The sequence below is a fragment of the Trachypithecus francoisi genome, unplaced genomic scaffold (genome assembly GCF_009764315.1).
Source record: "Trachypithecus francoisi isolate TF-2019V2 unplaced genomic scaffold, Tfra_2.0 Lachesis_group3, whole genome shotgun sequence".
Lineage (NCBI taxonomy): Eukaryota > Metazoa > Chordata > Mammalia > Primates > Cercopithecidae > Trachypithecus > Trachypithecus francoisi.
Genome location: NW_022681468.1, coordinates 146839720 through 146846264, shown reverse-complemented (window position 1 = coordinate 146846264; position 6545 = coordinate 146839720).

Here is a 6545-nt window from a genome sequence, read left to right as displayed (position 1 = left end):
GAAGTTCAAGATCAGGGCCTTTCCGCTTGGTGTCTGGTGAAGGCTGTCTTCCTCACACGCCCTCTTCTCTGCGTCCACGCGGAAAGAGAAGGATCTCTGGTGTCTTTTCCTTCTCCTCTTCTTATAAGGACATCATTCCTATTGGACTGAAGTGCATTCTTATGACCCCACTTCACCTTTATTACCTTCCTGTAGGTCCCCATCTCCAAATACTGTCACATTGGGGGCTAGTGCTTCAACATATGAATTTTTGGGGAGGACACAATTCAGTCCAGAACAGAGGGAAATTAAGTAGTTTCTACCAAAACTTTAAATGTCTATACTTTTTGCTGCTCTGCCTATGGATTATCCATTCTTTATTCCTTTACTTTCTTAATAAACTTGCTCTAACTTAAAAAAAAGTCTATACTTTTGCTTCAGTCATTCTACTTCTAGGTATTTATCATACAAATGATCAAACAGGTGTAAAATAAGATATATACAAGTATATTCAAGGCGTTGATATTTATAATAGCCAAAGACTAGAAACTACCTAAACATCCATGCATAAGGTATTGGGTAGATAAATTATGGGACATGCATTCAATAAAATACATAAAGGTGTAAAAGAATGAAGTAGCTCTATAGAAAAGGATGTGGAACAATCTCCAAGCTTGATTTGTTTGTTCATTTGTTTTGAGACAGAATCTTGCTCTGTCACCCAGGCTGGCGTGCAGTGGTACAATCATGGCTCACTGCAGCCTCAACCTCCTGGGCTCAAATGATCCTCCCACTTCAGCTTTCAGAGTAGCTGGGACTATAGGCACATGCCACCTACATCTGGCTAATTTTTTATTTTTTGTAGAGATGGGGTCCCACTATGTTTCCCAGGCTGATCCTGAACTCTGGGGCTCAAGCGATCCCCCAGCTTTGGCCTCCCAAAGTGTTGGGATTACAGGCATGAGTCACCGCGCCCAGCCCAGGCTGTATTGTTAAGTGGAATAAGTGAGGTAGAGAACGAACAGTGTGAATAGTATGCTATCTTTGTGTAAAGGGTATGTGTGTGGGGGGAGAATATATATGAATTTGCTTTTGTTTATATAGACTATTTCTAGAAAATTATTGCTTCTAGATAGAGAAACTCAGTGCCTAGGGACAAGGCTTTTTTCTATATACCCTTTGTATCTTTGTGCCCTGAACATAAATTTATATGTTAATATTTTTAAAGTAACAAAAACTGTCAGGGGAAAGAAAAGTCTGGCTGAAAGAACTGTTTTCACCACAGAGAACCCTTCACCTGGGAGGGCAATGAGGGGGTTGTGGGCTGGTCTCCCTTTGGGGAATGTGTTCTCCTTCTGGTACTAGCAAAGAGAATCTTCTCTTTCCTGGCACAGTTCCCATGAGAGCTCCACAGAGATCCAGTCTCTGGCAGTATTTCAGTAGGGGGACTTTTTTGAGGAGCCCATGATGAGACAGATGCTGCTGCATTTGGGTTGGGCTGGGGAAAAGCGAGTAGGAGATGTAAGGAGGATAGAGGAAGGGGGTGACCAGAAAGGTCTGTTCCACAGCACCCACACCTTTCTACTCTCCAGCCTCTGGCAGAAAAACAACCCCTTAGCTGGTGTGGATTCAAGAAGGATCAGTTTATTTATTTGTGAAACAAATACTTACAGAGCACTGTCATGCACCAGGAACTGTGTTAGGTACCCGCAGGTGCCGCCGGGAACTGTGTTAGGTGCTGGTATCTATCGTCAGGAACTGTGTTAGGTGCCGGCGGGTACCGCCGGGAACTGTGTTAGGTACTGGTATCTATCGTCAGGAACTGTGTTAGGTGCCGGCAGGTGCCGCCGGGAACTGCGTTAGGTACCGGCAGGTGCCGTCGGGAACTGCGTTAGGTGCCGGCAGGTGCCGTCGGGAACTGCGTTAGGTGCCGGCAGGTGCTGTCGGGAACTGTTAGGAACCGGGTTAGGTACAGCAGTAAATTAGATAGACGCGTCCCTGCCACCGAGGAGCTTCTATTCCAGCAGGGGGAGACAAACAATGCTAAGCGCATACATCATTAGCTATTTCTCTGTAGTGTGCTAAATGCTGTAAAAGAGAAGTTCGAGTGCTCTCGGACCTGGGTGTGGAAGGTCAGGGTAGGCTTCTCTTAGAAGGTGATATTTAAGCTGAGAAACTGGGAGGATAAACAGGAGTTAGCCAGGTAATAGGACAAGGGTTGGCGCCAGAGGAGAGAAAACAGCACGTGCACAGGCTCTAAGGCAGGAAGCAACTGAAAGCAGTCAGTGGGCCTGCATCACAGAGAGAGATGGGGAAAGGTAAGGCAAGGGCTAAATCTTGCAGAGTTGAGCTGAGAATTTTGGATTTTATCCTCAGAGCAGTGAGAAGCCATTGAATGATATTTGAAGCAAGGTTGTAACACAATCAGATTTGCATTTTTTAAATACTGGCTAATATGGGGGAAATGATTTAAAGGGGGCAAAAAGGGAAGAGAGATGACAAATAAGAGACTAGAGTAATGGCTCAGGTGAAAGATGATGGTGGTCTACTCCGGGGGCTGTTAGTAAAGATAGTCATAGGCTGGTCATGGTGGCTCACACCTGTAATTCCAGCACTTTGGGAGGCCAAGACAGGCAGATCACCTGAGGTCAGGAGTTCGAGACCAGCCTGGCCAACACAGCGAAACCCCATCTCTACTAAAAATACAAAAATTTGCTGGGTGTGGTGGCCCGTGCCTGTAATCCCAGCTACTCAGGAGGCTGAGGCAGGAGAATTGCTTGAACCTAGAAGGTGGAGGTTGCAGTGAGCCAAGATCACGCCACTGCACTGCAGCCTGGGCCACAGAGTGAGATTCCACCTCAATTAAAAAAAAAAAAAAGAAGAAGATAGACATGGACAGATTTGATGGAGATGTAGGTTAAATGGCTATGACGTGCTAATGGACAGAATATCAGGTGGAGGGCAGAGAAGAAAAGATATTCAACATGACTCCCAGGTGCAAATAAGTTAATTATGCTGGCACATTGCTTTACAAAGTACTTTTGCATACATTATCTTGTATGATCTGAACCTCAATCTTGTAAACTACATTAAGGGATCATTATTCCAATTTTACTGATGAGAAAATAGGTTCAGAAAGTTAACATTTATTTTAGTGAATGTAAGATCAATTAATATACTGCCTCATTCCAGAAAGAATGTAAGACTAACAATGAAATATGGTATTGCAGAAGAGCACATTAAAATGATGCAAATGATGAAAGAACAAAGAAGGAGCCCAAACAGAGCCAAGGAGGAGGCTAAAAGTGCACACTGTAGCCTACCTATGTGTTCCACACACAAGAAACTTACCTCTAAGCTCCAGAAGGGAGGGTTTCCCAACATCACACAGCTTATCGTAAAGCCTAGACTCCAACTGAGGTCTTCCAACTCATACCCCACACATTTGATTTCACATTAGCCTTGATCCAAGCCACTGCTGAGAAGGTCTCTCTATTCAGCCTTCTTTTAAAATCTCTCGGCCAGGCGCGGTGGCTCAAGCCTGTAATCCCAGCACTTTGGGAGGCCGAGACGGGCGGATCACGAGGTCAGGAGATCGAGACCATCCTGACTAACACTGTGAAACCTCGTCTCTACTAAAAGAATACAAAAAAACTAGCCGGGCGAGGTAGCGGGCGCCTGTAGTCCCAGCTACTCGGGAGGCTGAGGCAGGAGAATGGCGTAAACCCGGGAGGCGGAGCTTGCAGTGAGCTGAGATCCGGCCACTGCACTCCAGCCTGGGTGGCAGAGCGAGACTCCGTCTCAAAAAAAAAAAAAAAAAAAAAAAAAAAAATCTCTCGAGAATTTCTGTATCTAAATACAGCAGACTAGCTTGTTACCATCCTCTCTATTGGGAACCATTAGAAAAGTTGAATGAGATGTTTAAAATATCTCTTTGAAGGCATCAAGGCAGTGAGGACTTGAGGGATCAAGATCTTGGGGAGAAGAAGAGCAGAGAGTGAACTTGACACTGGCTGCCACTCTTCCATCTGGGGCACTTGCCCATTCATAATTGGCAGATAAGAGCCTGAGAATCTGGCAGGCTAGCAGGGTTTGAGTTTGAGGGTCATCAAGGATACCATCAGGAAGCTCCAGGCTCTCATGGAGTCTGAAGGCAAGCCCATCCTCTGGGCTTGGAGGAAAGCTGAGGATGTCTGAGATCAGCGCTCTGCAATCAAATTCTTTTTGTCTGTACTCCTGAAAAGGCAGCAGCCCCAAAGCTGGCACCAAGTGGTTCCTGGATACTAGAAAATTGGGTCTCAGGGACAGGTAGAGAGGTGGTACCAGCTGCACATTCCTTGGTTGGCTGCTGGTCAGCGGGCAGATGGTGAAGAAGAAAAACTGAACAGTTGGGCTTGGAGGGCCAGGGACTAAAGGAGGAGCGGGCTCTGGGAAACAAAGTGTGGCTCTTGCTGCTGCCTGCCCTTTCCACACAGCCACCTCCCACCTCTCCAGTTATTCACCAGGTTGGGGTGAATGAGAGCTTCTGACACTTTCTTGAACTTCAGGCTAACGTATGACACTAACAAAGACACCTGTAGGACCCAAGTGCAGGCCTATGGGAGAACTGGGCAGTGTGACATGGTGGGAATTTGGAATCAGACAGACTTTGCTGTGTGGTCTTAAACTAATTACCCAATTTCTCTGAACTAGATAAAGTCCTTTTATCTCATGATTGTCCTTTGAATGCAAGCAAAGCCAAAACTAGTTTTGGTCAACTTAAAAAAACAAGAGTATGAAGGAGCTCCTAGATTGATGGGGAAAAGGAGAATCAGACTCGGGACTAGGAGAAGGATGGACTCCAGGGCAGCTTGAGGGACTAGGCAGCTGGAACAGAAGCTGGTCTGTCTCTGGGTCTTTGCTGCCGAGACAGATGGACTCCAGGTTTCTCCCTTCTCTAACCCACTTCACTCTGCAGTCAAAGTCCTGGGAGAAGTGTCTGATTGTTTCAGCACAAGTTGCATGCCCACCTCTTGGCCATGGGTGGGCAGGGTTTCTTCACTGGCAGATCCACCAAGGATACACACAATAGGGAAAAATAAATTCCTTCAAAAACCCTTTTTGCCTGGAGCTGAGCTGAATGTTGTCAGAAGAAAATTATACTGAGGGCCGGGCGCGGTGGCTCATGCCTGTAATCCTAGCACTTTGGAAGGCTGAGGCGGGCAGATCACGAGGTCAGGAGATCAAGACCATCCTGGCTAACATGGTGAAACCCCATCTCTACTAAAAATACAAAAAATTATCCGGGCGTGGTGGCGGGCGCCTGTAGTCCCAGCTACTCGGGAGGCTGAGGCACGAGAATGGTAAGAACCCGGAAGGTGGAGCTTGCAGTGAGCCTAGATGGGGCCACTGCACTCCAGCCTGGGCGACAGAGTGAGATTCTGTCAGAAAGAAAGAAAGAAAGAAAAAGAAAGAGAAAGAAAGAGAGAGAGAGAAAGAGAGAGAGAGAGAGGGAAGGAAGGAAGGAAGGAAGGAAGGAAGGAAGGAAGGAAGAAAGAAAGAAAGAAAGAAAGAAAGAAAGAAAGAGAAAGAAAGTGATACTGAGTTCCACTGGGGGTGGAGGATGAGGGGTGTGAGGTTGTCCATTGGGAATGGGTTGAGGAGAACCTTATTTGCCCTGTTTATTGGTCTATTCCCTACACCTAGAACATTCAGCACATTAGGAACTCAAAAAATGTTAAACAAATGAACGAAATACAACCTTTGCTGAAAGAGGCCAGCCCCTCCACACCTGTGGGCGTTTCTCATCAGGTGGGAAACGAGAGACTGAGAAAAGAAAGAGACACAGAGACAAAGTATAGAGAAAGAAAAGTGGGCCCAGGGGATTGGCGCTCAACATACAGAGGACTGGCCCCTAGTAGAAACTCAGTAAATCTTTGTTGAATGAAAGAATTCATGAATGTAGTGTTAAAACCAGGACTCATTAAAGAGTCCTAGGGTGCAGTTCCTGAAACCTTCCATGCGCTTCAGAGGTCATTGTGTCTGTAAGATGTTGCTGTCTCTGGTGTTTTCCTTAAACTATTTCTCATGATTGTCAGGTAATAATTATAAGATGAAATAATTTTAAGTTACTTCCAGTTCCCTGCCAGTAGCTCCTGGTTCTCAGCCCACTCTCTCACAGGACTATTTCCCCACTTTCCCTAATTCTTACCACATGCCCTTCTATCCCTCTGATTAACTACACATACCCTTTGGTTTATACATACTGGAAATCTTTATCTTCTTTATTTACTGTGAGTGTATTTAATGGGACAGCTGTCTCAGTCATGTAGCCAGTACTGAGAGAGCAAGTGCATCATGTCTTTCTTTGTGCAGAACTTTGTGCAGTGCCACAAGAGGAGATAATGCTCAGAATTGTTTTGTGTTCAGTAGGACCCAGAAAGGGTGGAGTTTGAGTGACCACAAACACAGGCTGCAACTATTAGAAAACTCTGAGAGTATTCCATTCCCCACTCAAAGTCTACCTCATTGTGTTATTCAGGTGGCTTTATCTCCCCAGCCAACCCAAGGCCATCCAGGACCACAGT